Raw genomic sequence first — 16,326 nt, forward strand, 5'->3', positions numbered from 1 at the left:
GAAGGAGCAACTTACATCCTTTTTATCATCTGGTACAGAAGTTCCTCTTTTCTTCTCCACTTGCCTTTCAAACACACACATTTTTGGTTTTGCACTAGGCGAACCAGTTGTTAAATTATGTGACGCCTACCTCTGATAACACATATATAGTTTTCAAATCCCACAAGAATAGAAAAATTTTACTCTTTTGCCAAAACTATATTAAGGTAGATAACAAACAGAGATCTTAAGGAATTGTAATGTTTAGCTGGGGAGAAGAGTATTGCTGAAAATATGGATTTGTATGCAGCTTCCTGATGTTTTCTCTTGGTCACAGATGTCTCTTAAGTGGTTAAGGGAGGAGCCTGAGTTTTGAATTTGAAGATGGAGGGACGGGATAAGGCAGTAAGATGGAAGGCCAAAGGGTCTTTGGTTGAAAACATAACAGGCATCTCACACTGGGTAACGGCACACACCAGTATACGATTTCATATTGCTCTCTACTTATGTCATTACAATTAAAGCAAATATCAAAGCCATGGAATATGAATAAGGCATTACTAAACTTGTGTCAAATACATTGTAAGGTTCTTTGATATACTGTTTTTTAAATGCTTAGGTGAGTTACTTCAAAAAATACCCCATCCTGAAAGACAACATAGAATTAATTAAATAAAAATAAGTTAAACTTAGTTATATTAAATCTCACTTCTTTGATTTGATCTTCTCCAAGTATGATGACATCTTTTCCCAACACTTTACATTTTCACTCTACTCTACTCCTTTTTTTTTTTTTTTTTTTTATTATTATTTTTTTTGCAACAAACAAACAAAAAGAAAATACATTATTACACCCTTGTGCTATACATAAAAGGAAGATTTGGGTCTTCGGATATATCCTCATGATTGCCAAAATCCACGTTCTCGAGGTACAGGTACTGAAGCGTCCAATGTTCCAAGCGCAAAGTCCACAAATGGTTTCCAAGTCTTCCAGAAAATATCTTCTTTATACACACCACTTCTAATTTTAATATCACATGTCATTTTATCATTTAAAGCTAATTTCCACATTTCAGAATTCCACTCTTCTATTCTAAAAATCACATCTAGTTTCCAATATCTAGCTATTATAATTCTACCTATTATAATCATAATTCTAATCAATTCTTTTCATATTTTGTTAATTCTATTTCCTTAATTACCAACAATAATATAGTTTCCACTCTCAATGTTATTACTTTCCCCATCATTTCAAATATCATTTTCTCCAATTGTTGCCAAAACTTTTAACCTTATCACAATTATACCACATATGTTCATAAGTCCCCAATTCCATCTCACATCTCCAACATTTTTACTAGTTTTTTATCCATTTGTGACAATCTTACTGGAGTCAAATACCATTTCAAACAACTTTATAATTGTGCTCTTTAATCCTTATAGATAAAGTTCTCATAATTCTACTCTTCCAATTCACATTCCAATCTGATTCTGGTATTTCAATATTAAGATCTTTTTCCCAATTTGTCCTCATCACTCTTTGTAATTTTTCATCAGAATTTATAATCTTATAAACCCTACTAACGAGTCCCTTTAGCCCAATTTCATCTTTCATAATCCGAGATACTAAATATTCAAATTCAGTTTCACATCTATTTATCGAATAATTTTCCTTTAGTTTTTTGTCCATTTTTCTATCTGTATTTTTCAAACCAACTTAACCCTAATTTTCAATAATTTCTTTATTCCTCCTTTCATTTCCCATAACTTTTATCCAATCTTTAATAATTTCTATATTTTCCTCTTTAATCACTTCATTACGTTTTATATTATTTTAATCGCCAAATTCCAGTTGTCTCCCCAAAAGATTATATCCGAATTAAAATTTTAACAAATTTGTTCCACATTTTACTTAATCCCTTTAACCAATAACTTCTACTTACACATTTTAAATTTGCTTTATCTAAAACCACCTTGATCCAAATTTCTCTATATCCCTTAACTCTAAATCTCTCCAATAATTATCTTCACCTTTAAGTATTTTTACCACTATCCGGATACCATACGCACAGTAATAATTAAATAATTTGGGGATTCCTAATCCACCTTCCTTTTGATTTTGATACCACATTTTCTTCACTAATCTGGGTCTTTTGCCACCATTGCAAAATTTATCCAGTTTTTTCTGATATCCTTCAATATCTTTCTCTGTCAAATTTAGTGGTAGCATCTCGAATAAAAAGTTGAACTTGGGCAGCAACATCATCTTACACATTGCAATTCTACCAAACCAAGACAACTTTAAAATTTTATATTTATCTATCTTCTTCTCAATTTCGTTAATCACCACATCATAATTAAGTTTTTTCAATTCTTTAACCTTAAGTGAAAGCACTATACCCAAATATTTCAATGTGTTTTAATCCTTATCCCAAATTGCTCTTGCATATTCTCAGACTCATTACCATTACTATCCATCAATAATTCTGACTTTGACCAATTTACTTTCAATCCTGTCATTTCTTCAAATTCTATCAAATGCTTATATATCTTTTCAAATCTTTCTCTACATTTTCAAAATAATTAAAGTATCATCCATACAAATTTATCTTATACCCTTATATCCTTCTAATTCTTCATCTTTTCTATCATTTTGTCAATATTTCCATAGCCAATAAAAATAATGTTGGGGACAGGGACATCCTTGTCTCGTACCAGCTTCTAATTTTATCTCTTCAGTTAATATTCCATTCACCTTCACTCTTGCACTGCTCTTTTGGTACAATTTTGAAATAACATGTATAAACTTATTACCAAAGCCTAAAGCCTCCACAATTACATTAATTGTTTCCCATTGTACAGAATCAAAAGCTTTAAAATATCCAATGATACTATACCAATTTTATCACCATTATATTCAGCTACATCTATAATATTTAATACTCTTCTAACAATATCACTCATGTATCTACCCTTCACAAAGCCTACTTGATTATAACTTATATATCTATCTATAAATCTATTTAATCTATTACTTATAATAGCAGTAAATATCTTTGCATCCTGATTAATTAAAGAAATGGGCGATAGGACTCAATCCTTTCTAAATCTTTATCTGGTTTAGGAATTAGGGATATCACCGTTCTATTCCATGACGAAGGTACTTCCCACCATGTAATATTCCATTGAATAATTTTTGCAGTCTTGGTATTATTAATTCTTTAAATTCTTTATAAAACTCAACAGGTAATCCATCCTCACCTGGAGCTTTCCCTAATTTTAATTTTTGTATTATTCCATTAATCTCATCTTGTGTTATATCTTCTTCCATCAATTCCTTATATGTTTGATCAATTTTCACCACATACTTTTCTAAATAGCTTTGCAATTTTCCCCGATTAATTGGTTTCTTTGAATATAGATTCTGAAAAAAGTTTCTAACCACTTCACATTTCTCTAATTTTTTATAACATCTTATACCTCTATCATCTATCAAAACTCCAATTTCTCTCTTCTCTCTTTTATCTTTCGCCATCTTTGCCAATAATTTAGAATTTCTATTACTAAATTCAAAAATTCCTATTTAAAATCTCAAATTTCTTTTACTAACTCTGTATCTTCTTCTATCATTTTATTTCTTAACATATTAAGCTCCTGAAGAATTTTTTTCTTTAGTAAGCAAAATTGATTTTCCAATTCTTTAATCTTATTTTATCTCTTTCCATTTTAATTTTATAATTTTTATATTTCCTACTTGATAATTTGATACTCTCCCCTCTAAACACCGCTTTCATCGCATCCCAAACAATTTCAAATTTAACCTCCCCGTTATCATTTAATCTCCAACTTTCCTCCAATTTTTTAAGTATCCATTTTTTATCCTTTTCATTTTTATACAATTTCTCGTCATATCTCCAATAGCTTCTTTTTTTCTCAAAATTAAAATCTAAGTCCACCATAACTTCTGCATGATCAGAATCTTTAAAAATTCCCACATCTACCTTATCCACATTATTCAACAAATCTTTAGAAAGAAAAATATAATCAATTCTAGAATATGTATTATATATCTTAGAAAAAAAAGTGTATACTCTCTCAATTCCTTTAACCTCTCTCCACACATCAACCACGCCGTTTCGAAGCATCTACTCTACTCCTATGATAGAAGTGCCAATGGGGGGCTTCAGGTGGCGCCACTTTCCTCGCCGGGTGCCTAATCAAGGCGCTCCGTGCTGAAATCTCATAAAAGCCAGTGAAACAGCGAAAATCAGCTGTTTGTCGGCTTCAACTTCTCTCCCTGGGAAAAAGGAAGAGGATAGAGTGGCGGGAGAGTGGTAGATCTCCCTAGGGGCTTGGCTTTGTGAAGCAGAGCCCTGGAGGGTTGAGTCCCACTGAAACCCTGCCGAGCTCCGAACTTCAGCGCACTCCTGCAGAAGCAGGAAAAGAAGAAAGTGTCCATCTCTGCCCAATTGATTTTTTCTGTGGATTTCTACATGTAGATGGAACAAACGTGAGTGAACAATTATTGGATCGCAAGTATTTCTGACTTCCTGACTTCTACCCTTTAAAAAGTGAATTATTATTATTATTATTTTTTGCCTTAACTGATTGTTTAAAATGGCATCTGAAAGGAAGTGAAAGTGTAGTGAAGTGAAAGTGGAAGCTGGCTGTGTAACTAAGAAACATTATTTGTGGATTGTAACGAACTGAGCTCTCCTATACTTAAAAGGGAAAAGAAAAGTTTTAAAGTTAAATTTTGTGATTTTAAAAACTGAAATGGCTACTAAACCACCTAAGACTGCTGGCAGAAGGGGATCTGAAGTACCTTTGGAAGATATGCTTAAAGAGCAAGGGAAAATGTTTGAAGAGAGGTTTAAGGAGTTGATGGAAAATAATGAGAAAATAAGAGAAGAAATAAAAGAGAATAATAAAAAAATAAGAGAAGACATTTTGATGGCTTTTCAAGGTTTGGCAAAAAGACTGGAGGGGTTGAGGAGGAGGTGCAAGAAATTGCCCAGTCCAACCAGCAATTAGAAAATAAAATGGGAGGAATGCAAATAAAATTGGACAAAAATGAAGATCATGTGGTGGTGACGCAGTATAGGATGATGGAAGGAGCTCTGAGAATTAGGGGATTACAGGAGGAAAAAGGTGAAGATTTTTAAAAAAAATTATCAGAAGCCTTAGCTGAATTTATTGAATTTGATCCACAAGAGGTTGCTTATCAAATTGATAAAATATACAGAGTTAATTCCTGGATTGCTAGGCAGAAGAAACTCCCTAGAGACATTGTGGTTTACTTTGTGAAAAGAAAAATGAGAAATCAGATTTTGCAAGTTGCATATCAGAAAAAGCTGAAAATAGGAGATCAGGAGTTGAAGGTTTTGAAAGAGATTCCTCCCAAGATGCTAAGGGACAGGAAGGCTTTATATTTTTTACACAAGAACTTAAAAAGTACCAGATTCAATTTAGATGGGAAGTTCCAGTTGGTTTGACAGTGTATTATCAAGGAAGAAGATATCGTATTGATACTGTGCTTAAGGCCAAAGATTTTCTTTCTACTGTGTTGAAAGTTGAAATAGAAATAATAGAAAAAAGAATTCAAGAGAGTCAAGTGAGTGTGGAAGTTGAGGTGACCCCAGTGATGTTATCATCTGAGGAACAACCACAAGAACAAAGAGTGACGAGGGGAGCCCTTAAGCGTAAAGAAAAGGAGCAACAAATTCAAAGCAAAGGTCAGAATTCTGCTATAGAAGCGGTGGGAGGAGCAAGGCCGAAGATACGGGAGGAGGATCTTCAGCTGATTGCTCAAAAGCTTCAGGAGGCCAGTAATGGCAAATAAAATTCTGACCTGGAATGTCAATGGTTTGAATTCAGCTCAGAAAAGAAGAAAAATATTTCATTATCTGAAACAATTTAAAAATGATGTGATTTGTTTACAGGAGACACATATTAAATTATCAGATCAAAAATACTTAATAAATTCAAAATTAGGTAAACATTTTGTTGCTTCAGCTTTGGATAAGAAAAATGGCATAGTGGTATATTTGAGAAAAGATATACCAGCCAAGTTAATAGAGGCAGATATTCATGGAAGATATATTGCTATTGAACTTACATTAGAAACAAAAAAGATTCTTCTGCTGGGTATATATGCACCTAATCAGCAACAAGAAAAATACTACAGAATGTTGTATGATAAATTGATTCTATGGGATTATAGATTGTATATTATATTAGGAGATCGGAATGGAGTAATTGATACACGAAAGGACAAGAGAATTTCTTCTAAAAAGATACCTGCACATGCAAAGCTCCCTAAATCCTTTTTTGAGATGATAGAAGATTTTGAGTTGAGAGATGTATGGAGATTGCGGAACTTGGAGGAAAGAGACTATACTTTTTTCTCTGATAGGCATCAATCTTTTTCATATATTGATTTTATATTAACTTCTAATGATTTGCTCTCTAGGGTAAAGAAAATTAAGATATTTTCAAGATGTTTATCTGATCATAGCCCAGTTTGGATGGAATTGCAGTATGAAAAAGAAGGCAGAAGAACATGGAGATTAAATGAAAATTTGTTTAGATATCAGGATAATGTAAATCAATTTAAAAAGCAGATGAAAGAATTTTTTGATTATAATTTGAATAAGGAAACATCGATAGAAATGGTTTGGGATGCCAGCAAAGCTTTTATGAGAGGTGTATAATATATATTAACAATAGACAGAGAAATAAGCAACAAAGACAGCATAGGTATCTAGAAGAGGATTTTTTTTTTATTTTTTTTGGCATTTATATCCCGCCCTTCTCCAAAAACTCAGGGTAGCTTACACTATGTCAAGCAATAGTCTTCATCCATTTGTATATTATATACAAAGTCAACTTATTGCCCCCAACAATCTGAGTCCTCATTTTACCTACCTTATAAAGGATGGAAGGCTGAGTCAACCTTGGGCCTGGTGGGACTTAAACCTGCAACAATTATTAACATATAATCCGCTTGATCAAAAACTTAAAGATGCAATAAAGTTATTACAGAGTCAGTTTAATATGATAATGGCTGACCAGGTGGCAACAAATATACAATATGCCAAACATAATACTTTTTGTAATGCAAATAGACCAGGTAGGTGGTTAGCATACATTTTAAGGAAAAAACAAAAACAACGCACTATAGAAAAAATAGAATATAAAGGTAAAGAGAGATATCAATAGGATAAAATTAAAAAAGCTTTCTTAGAATACTACACAAATTTATACGCTAAAGATAATATATTAAATATGGATATTGATAATTATTTGAAAGATTATAAGGTTAAAAGTTTAACTTTAGAACAAAGGGAAGAATTGAATCGGCCTATAACTTCTGAAGAAATTATTTTGGTAATCAAACAATTAAAAATGGGGAAAACTCCTGGTACAGATGGGCTTACAGCAAGTTATTATAGGAATTTACAGGATGAAATGTTAGATCCACTTAAGGAATTATTTAATCAGATACAATTAGGAGGGGGAATTCCCCCTTCATGGAGAACTTCTTTTATTTTATTGATACCAAAAGAGGAACAGGATTGTTCTAAACCTGGGAATTATAGGCCAATTTCACTTTTAAATAATGATTATAAGATTTTTGTTAAAATAATAGCAGATAGATTAATGTTAGTTTTACAATAAAGAATTCATACTGATCAATCTGGATTTATAAAAGGGAGACAGATGAGGAATAATGTTAGGCAGATTGTAAATTTATTGGAATATTTAGAAAAGAAAAATTTTATTCCAGCAGCATTTATTTTTTTTGGATGCAGAGAAAGCTTTTGATCGATTGCATTGGGATTTTTTATTTAAATTAATAGATAAAATGCAATTTGGAGATGGTTTTGTAAGAATAATTAGAGTGATTTATGGAGAGCAAACAGCCCAGATAATAATTAATGGTAATTAATGGTAATTTAACAGAAGCTTTTAAGATTGCGAAAGTAACAAGACAGGGATGTCCTTTATCACCATTATTGTTTATTTTAACTCTGGAGCCATTATTGGATAAAATACGAGAATCAAAGGAGACAGAGGGAGTTAAAGTTAGACAATATGAATATAAACTCAGAGCTTTTGCAGATGACTTGGTGATTACTTTAACAAATCCTATAAATTCAAGTGTTGGAAATAATTCATCGATATGGAAAGGTTTCAGGATTTAAGGTAAATCAGAATAAAACAAAAGTGATAATAAAAAATATGACCAGACAACAGAAAGAAAAATTAGAGGAAATAACAGGATTTGAAATTGTAAAAAAGGTTAAATATTTAGGGGTTTATATTACATCATCAAATATGAAATTGTTCAAGAATAATTATGAGGTATTATGGCAAAAAGTTCAGAAGGAATTGATTGTTTGGGAAAAATTGCAATTATCGTTGCTGAGGAGAATAGCTGCTATCAAAAGGAATTTTTTACCTAGTTTTTTATTCCTCTTTCAGATGATACCAATAATAAAGAAAGATAAAAACTTGGAGGAATGGCAGACTGGAATTAATACATTTATATGGGAAGGTAAAAAAGTGAAGGTTAAAATGAAAATAATTCAAGATTCACGGGAAAGGGGAGGCTTAAAAATGCCCAATTTTAAATTATACTATGAAGCAGCTGCTCTCTCTGCAATAAGTGATTGGTTTAATCTAACGGAGGAAAGAATTCTGAATATAGAAGGTTATGATTTACTATATGGATGGCATACTATTAATTTATGACAAAAAGGTGGATAAGGCTTTTAAAAATCATGTGTTAAGAACTGCTCTCTTGCGTGTTTGGAAAAAATTCTCGTATAAATTAAATTATAAGGTTCCTATGTGGGCGAGTCCCAGGCATACAATAGAGAATATAAATAGAACAGAATCAGGAAATGATTACATATAAATATTTTTTGTATACTGAAAGAGGTAGTTTGCATTTAAAATCTCTGCATGAATTAAGAGAAGAAGAAAATTATACTTGGTTTCAATATGGGCAACTACATGCTAGATGGAAGGAAGATCAAAAAATTGGTATAGTGCAGAATGAGGAAAATTTGGTAAAGCAAATTAGAAATCAATCTCAGGAGCATATAAAGAGATTGTATAATGTGTCACTTGAAATATATTCTGAAAGGGATTTGGTAAAGGACTGTATGATAAAGTGGGCACAAAACTTTCAGGAGCCAATATTATTGGAAACTTGGGAAAAAATTTGGGTTAAAAATGTTAAATTTACGCAGGCATAGAATTTAAGGGAAAATTTTTATAAAATGTTTTATAGATGGCATTTGGATCCTAAGAAATTATCGTGTATGTATCGTGTATGCAAGCAAAATATTGGAGATGTAATTGTGACGATGCTACATATTTTCATATTTGGTGGACTTGTAAGAATATTAAGGCTTTTTGGATAAGCATTTGGTGGATTCTACAAAATGTTTTGAAAAAGAAGATAAAGTTCCTGCCGCAATTTTTTTTCTGGGAATTACCACGGACTGTACAGTAATTGAGACTAAATTGATTTTAAATCTAATAACAGCGGCAAGATTACTGATAGGACAGTATTGGAAGAAAAAAGAATTACCTACAATAGAAGAATGGATATTGAAAGTTGCCAATTTGGCTGAGATGGCAAAAATCTCAGCCTTTTTGAAAGACAATACGCAAGAAAGATACTTAAATGAATGGAAAAAATGGATTGACTATATTCAAAACAGATATCAGACTAAGAGATATCAGACTGCCTTTGAATGATTAAGATGTATTATTTTTGATTGCATTGGGGAAGGTTAGGATTTGATGAGAAAGGCAGGAGTATAACTGAGTTAGGAGGGAAAATTTTTAGTATATGCTTGTTTTATTTTTAACTATACCTTGTGTTTGTTCCGGGATGTCGAGGGGGGGAGGGGGTTTTTTGAAGGGAGGGGGAGGGAGTAGAGGGGGGAGGGGAGAAAGGGGGGTGGAAAAGCTTTTTTTGTAAAAACTTTTTCAATAAAAAAAAAAAAGAAGTGCCAATAGTACTTCTCACCAGTTGGGAATATGTAACACAAAGGAGCCACCTTATTGGTGAATTGACCACAGTAGGTGGAACAATGGTGCAGAATAAATGAGGTGACATCATACAAAACAGTGGAACCAGAGCTTTTAATTTTCTCCTGTGTTAGAGTGAATTTGGGAATTTCCCTTTGATCATTTAAAAATTGGATAAATATATCTCAGAATTTATGCTACAATTTTTCATTTGTTTCCTCAAAGGGCTAATATCCAAGTTTCTAAATACATACATCTGAGAAATAAAAACATAATCTGAAAAGTTTGGGCCTCATTAAATCTCAACCCTGAAAAGGTTAGCTTTATTTGCTGTTTCATTCTAGTGCAGTGGACTTAGACCTAAGGGCCACATGAGATTTAATCCATGTTTTTTGAGGGCCACAACACTGTAGTCTTTTCATACACCGGTACAAAAATAAAAAATGAAGCTACTTAAGAACAAGCAAGCTAACAAGCCCCAGTCCTAACTGCAGTAGTACTTTAAGAAGGGGCTAACACTGGAGCCATATGGAGCCCTACTTCTCATCCTAAACTATAGAAAGGAGGAACTACAGCTGGGATGGTACAAGCAGGCCCTGAACTACCTGTGACAGGGCCAGGATTGCACAACATGACCTGAAGGGGCAGGTACAGCCAACAACCCTAAAGCTGAGACCCTATGAAACTTGGGTGAAAAGTCACGTCTTTGATCTTGCAGTGAAAATGAATTTTCCCTACTTGAGCTATTTCCCATTGCCTGCCCACAGTTTTTTCCTGTTTAAAACCACTTTTGCCATAGGCCATCCTGTTCATGTTGGTTTAAATCAGGGACGTTCGATGACAGGGTTTTTATTGGCTTTCTTTTTTCAACATTGACAGTGCAGGGACGCTGTGCCCTTCATAACAAATTAACAGAGCAAACCAGAAAATAGTTGTGAGAGTACACGTAGCATAATTCAGGCAGGAGATGAAATGGAGGACCTGGCCTTCTGCCTGGAGGCTGTTCAGGTCTGGATGGGGGAAAACACACTTAGATGCAATCCCAGAATGGCTGTGGATTCGCAGGCCAGCTGTTTCCAGAGATTGAAATGAATAAATAAATATATACTCATCCACATAAACACACATGTACGTACATACACACTGCAGTTTGGTATTGTACCTCCATAGCTCCAAACACATTGATTCATTAACAAATCTTGAAACATTCCTCTGTCCATTCAAAGCAAAGGCACCCTTTAGCCAGGCTCACAACAGAAAGTAAGGCATACTGCATTGCAAGGAAAACAACTTAAAGGAAAGAATGTTGGACAATTGCCTCTTTGTAAATGCAAATCAACTTGGGCAATTTTTGTAGCCAGCAGCCAACATGGATCTCTTATCTATATATATATATTTCCAAGTTTTGCCATTATTCTCTATTTCCTCTGAAGATCTCCTAAGAGAAAATGCAAAGTTTTGCTAGTATTTTCAACTTTTAAAGCAACATTAAAAAAAATTCTTTGAAATCTTTATGCATTTCATTGTCCTTAAACATGTTAAGTACATGTTATAACAAATGGTTGGGGGGGGAGTAACCCCAAACTGTTGTTTGCATTAGAAGCAGGAAAATTGGGGGGGGGGGGGACTTGAGTGGAGTTACTCTGAAACAGTTGCTATTTTTTTGGATCTGTTGCAGAATTTATCACAATGATGCTGAATAGCAACTCTAAAGAATAATTACTGGTCTATATGATAGTGTGTGTGTGTGTGTACATACATACAGTGCACCTACATCCTAGTTAGAGGGACACACGCAACAGTAAGTTGACTTGCAGTATAGTCTCTCCATTAGAAATCCTAGACTGCGTCAAAAGTGAGCGTGCTTGCTTGTGCTTGTGGCATGCTGGTCAGAATTTGTCAAAACTGATCAGTATTGCTTTTGCTGTTAGCAGAGGATGTAGATATGGCACAAATATAACTTAGTCTACATTGGGACGTTGAATGGGACGTGGTGGCTCAGGGGCTAGGACGTTGAGCTTGTCGATCGAAAGGTCGGCAGCTCAGCGGTTCGAATCCCTAATGCTGCCGTGTAACGGGGTGAGCTCCCTTTACTTTGTAGGAAGTTAGTACTCACTCCTCTCCTAGAAGAATGAAATATTTTAGAAAATATTAAAAAGGGCAGAAGATTATATTACCCTGGATAAGAAATTGAGAAACCTGTTTTAAAGAAAGCAGCTTCCTGCCTCCCCGCCCCCCTTTGTCAATGAGTCAGAGACAGAAACTCACTCCCCCCACCTTTGTCAATGGGCAATTAAGGCTTCAGCCAAGCTCACTCAATCCCCCCACCTTTGTCAATGGACCATCATTTGCAACACAATAGGACTCATCTAGCAACAGAAACTCACCACATGGCAAAGCTCAAGCAAGCTTGAGAGACAACCTACAACATTAGCTAAGACCCCTAGACCATCTGGGAGTTTGACAACAAATCAGGGTACATTTCTTATACAGGAACAGGAAACACCAAGGTGGGGCCCTACAGAGAGAATAAACTCAGGCACTCAGCATCCCTTCTGCCCTTCGACCCTGCTCCCCTCTTCTTCTCTTCTTCTCCTTTCCTCTCTGGTTCTTCACCCAACGCCTTGAACATGTGACCACCATTAAACCATCTTTCCAAGCAGTCTCCATGTTTCCAGTGTCTTTGTCCCCACTTGGAACTGAACCCAGATGGATATTTCTTCCAACAACTTGTCCCAGCTTCTGCCAACCTAGCAGCTTCGAAAGCACGTAAAAATGCAAGAAAAAGTAGGGACCACCTTGGTGGGAAGGTAACAGCGTTCCGTGTGCCTTTGGTGTTGAGCCATGTCGGCCACATGACCATGGAGACATCTTCAGATAGCGCTGGCTCTTCGGCTTTGAAACAGAGATGAGCACCGCCCCCTAGAGTCAGCAACGACTAGCACGTATGTGCGAGGGGAACCTTTACCTTTACCTTACATTGTCTTTAGATTGGTGGAAAGCATTATGTCAAAGCCTCAAAAAATTAAAGCCATGATAGGCAGCAGAGATCAGTGTTTAATAATAATAATAATGTTTTAATTTGTATACCGCCCTTCTCCCGAAGGACTCAGGGCGGTGAACAGGAAATAAAATACAAACAGAAACATACACAATAGTTAAAACAACCCTTAAAAAACTGATTCAAATTTGCCAAAAAATTTAAAATAACATTACACCCCATAAAATTACAGAAATTTAAAACCCATCAAAATTCAATTAAAATTTAAAATCAGGCCAGTCCAGCCATATGGAATAAGTGTTTAGAGGCCCATTTGGCATGCGGAGATTGCAACATGAAAGATTTAGGTAAACAGTATTAATTAATTAATAATTACTTAACTGAAACAAAATAAATATGTGCAGTGTTTGAGAAACTATGAAAAAGAGGCTGGGATTTAGCCTTTATTCAAGATCTCTGAGCATCAGATCTTGTGGAATCGACAAAAATATATGGGGAGAGATGGTGTGAGTGAAAAAAAGAACTAAATTATATTCCAGAAAATATTAATTGGTGGCATCTGTTGTAGATGTATGGAAATACCGGTAAGAATCCATAGATTAATGGTAGTTCCAATTTATACTCCAGAATGATGAATGAATGCATTCAGGCATGGGTGGATGGTTATTGTTGGATGATGTGGGAATAAGATGAAAATGTGGTCAAACCATTTGGAGAATAAACATCAATTAATATGGTGATCTGTGAAATACCTGCCTAGAAAAAAAGAGTATTTTAGTTTGAATGTATGATTTAAACATTGGTCTATAAGTACACATGGCAAAATAATGAATCAGACAATACAAACACTAGTAAAAGACTGAGAAAATTAGTAAAGGGTGCAAATGTGATGACAGGTTCTGAAAATGGGACAGGCCTTTTTGATAGTTTCAGGAGTGGATTTTGGGGGAAATGCTCATGAAAGTAGATGTATAAATGCTAATAGAATAGTAGTGGGTAATATGTTGATCTAAGCAAAAATGTATATTGCAATATAGTTCTGCCCATTTTGTTAGATGGCAGTAAGTGTTAAACATGCTTTAGCTCTATAACTTGTTGAAATAAAATCTGTAAACGGGAACTTTCAAAATTTACTATACCCCAATTCCACTTTCTTCTCCCGCTACCACCAGGTCGGTGATGATCTTCATTTTGTCTATTGAATCAGGACAAAACAAAGTACTTGAGTCTCCAGAATTATTATGAATTTGCAAAGACATGGCAAGCATACAGAGCCATGTTAATAATATTCCATATTGAAGTCCATATTCCATATTGAAGTCCCCAGAGAAACAGGATGCATTGATTATCAAGGACCAAAAAACTCTAGAAGTGTAAAAATTTTGGGTATAAAGCAGTGGTGGGGTCTAACTAGTTTTACCACCGGTTCTCTTCGTGCACATGCTTTGCGCGCGATCGCTTTACGCATTTAATAAAAATGGAACTGAGGCATGGCAATCCACTGTGCCGCGCCTTACAGCTGGGCTAAAAACAAAGGAATAAAGGTATGTATAGCGCGGGGGCGGGTGGGACAGCCCAACTGATGGGAGGAGCAAACCGGTTCGCTCACACATCAAGATTTCCGCTATCAGCTCTCCCGAACTGGGGAGAACCGATAGCAGCCCAACACTGGTATAAAGAAGGCCAAAGACAAAAATAGACACATTATGTTGAACCTGTTAACTGCAAAACCATAGCCTTCAGCTAATTCTAGTTGTCTTCCTCTTGAACCTAATCCATAATACAGGTAGTCCCCAATTTACAACAATTCATTTAGTGACCATTCAAAGTTACAATGGCGCTGAAAAAAGTGACTTGACCATTTTTTGCCGTTACAGCCTTTGTAGCATCCTCATGATCTTGTGCTCAAAATTCAGATGCTTGGCAACTGGTTCATACTTACAACTGTTGCTTTGTCCCAAGGTCATGTGATCACCTTTTGCAAGCTTTTGACAAGCAAAGTCAATGGGGAAACCAGATTCACTTAACAACCAAGTTACTAACTTACCAACTGCAGTGATTCACTTAACAACTGTGGCAAGAAAGATCGTAAAATGGGGCAAAACTCACTTAAAAATGTCTCACTTAACAACAGAAATTTTGGGCTGAATTGTGGTCGTAAGTCAAGGACTACCTGTACAGAGTTGAAGTTATCCTATCTGCTTACTCTCTGCTAAACCATGACTGTTGCTATACTCAAAAACCCTATGTTAAAAACTCCCATTAATCTCTACATCCCTTAATTTCTTCCATAACTTCCCCCCTTTGATAAATGAATGGAGCATTCAGCAGATCGTTTCATTTAGATGTCATTCACATAGAGTGAAGATCAGTATCTTTTTTTGGCAGGTTATATATTTTTTAAAGCTAGCACAACTTACAAAAGGCTGGAAGGCCATTCTACACTCACAGCGACTCATCCATCTCAACTCCAGGCTTCCAATAGTCGATTCCATCAAGAGCTACTGTACCTGTTTATGCTTACGGGGGATATAGGTAGTAGGTGTGGAGCAGAGGTGGGATTCACTTACCTTCCCTACCGGTTTGCAAAAGTGAGTGTGAGCGCACCTCCTCTGTGCATGCACACAGCCTTCCGCACATGCTCTTTACTCGCACATTACGCCTGGGTGGGCAGATCCTCCCGCAGTCGCCATTACCGGTTCGCCTAAACCTGACAGAAACGACTGAATCCCACCACTGGTCTGGAGGCAAAAAAAAAAAAAGATAAGAATTGAATAATGAGCGGCAATGTTGTAAACATCATCATCCCACAAATATTGCATAGAGCCAGGAAGTAATCCAGCTCCATAAAGATGTGGCAAAGGGAACATTGCTGTGACAGCATTCAATAGGTAACTGGAAATTTCCAAGTGTCTACAGCTTTCATGTTGGTAAAACCAGTGGTTTTCTAAGATTAAGATCTTTTCCTGGAAGAGGGGAACTTGTGGTTAAGAAGCCCCTTATGGCACTATATGTGACATTTGGGCTCCTCGATTCCTTTGTGGTTGCCCTAGATTCATACTTCAGAAGAGTTATTTTTGACCACATCCTTGCACATGCTAACTACTAGGGTCAAGCATTGTAACATCATGGCAGCTGTCTTGCTCCTTTATTCCATATGTTCCTTATAGACTTTTATTGTTGTTCTCTTTATTTTAATTCAGCTAAAACATAAATAATTCCAAAGTATTCTCATAAAAAAAAACTTCCTAGCTGAAAAATAATGCATGTCCACCATTACTTTTATAAGAAAAAAA

At 35.2% G+C, this 16,326-nt stretch overlaps 1 protein-coding gene and 1 long non-coding RNA gene across 10 annotated transcripts in view; one reads left to right on the forward strand and one right to left on the reverse strand.

Annotated features, from left to right (window-relative positions):
* The window catches only part of SPTLC3 (serine palmitoyltransferase long chain base subunit 3), a 125,245-nt gene that overhangs the window by 93,819 nt on the left and 15,100 nt on the right, over nt 1-16,326 (forward strand). The window lies entirely within an intron of this gene.
* LOC131197517 (uncharacterized) overlaps nt 11,663-16,326 on the reverse strand; it is a 31,248-nt gene continuing 26,584 nt past the window's right edge. For all 8 annotated transcript variants that reach the window (XR_009154965.1, XR_009154967.1, XR_009154968.1 and 5 more), the window contains 3 exons: nt 15,601-15,771; nt 14,170-14,225; nt 11,663-13,786 (listed from right to left, as the gene is read on the reverse strand). This is a non-coding gene — a long non-coding RNA (uncharacterized LOC131197517). The remainder of the gene's footprint in view (nt 13,787-14,169; nt 14,226-15,600; nt 15,772-16,326) is intronic.

Source organism: Ahaetulla prasina, chromosome 1 (genome assembly GCF_028640845.1).
Source record: "Ahaetulla prasina isolate Xishuangbanna chromosome 1, ASM2864084v1, whole genome shotgun sequence".
Lineage (NCBI taxonomy): Eukaryota > Metazoa > Chordata > Lepidosauria > Squamata > Colubridae > Ahaetulla > Ahaetulla prasina.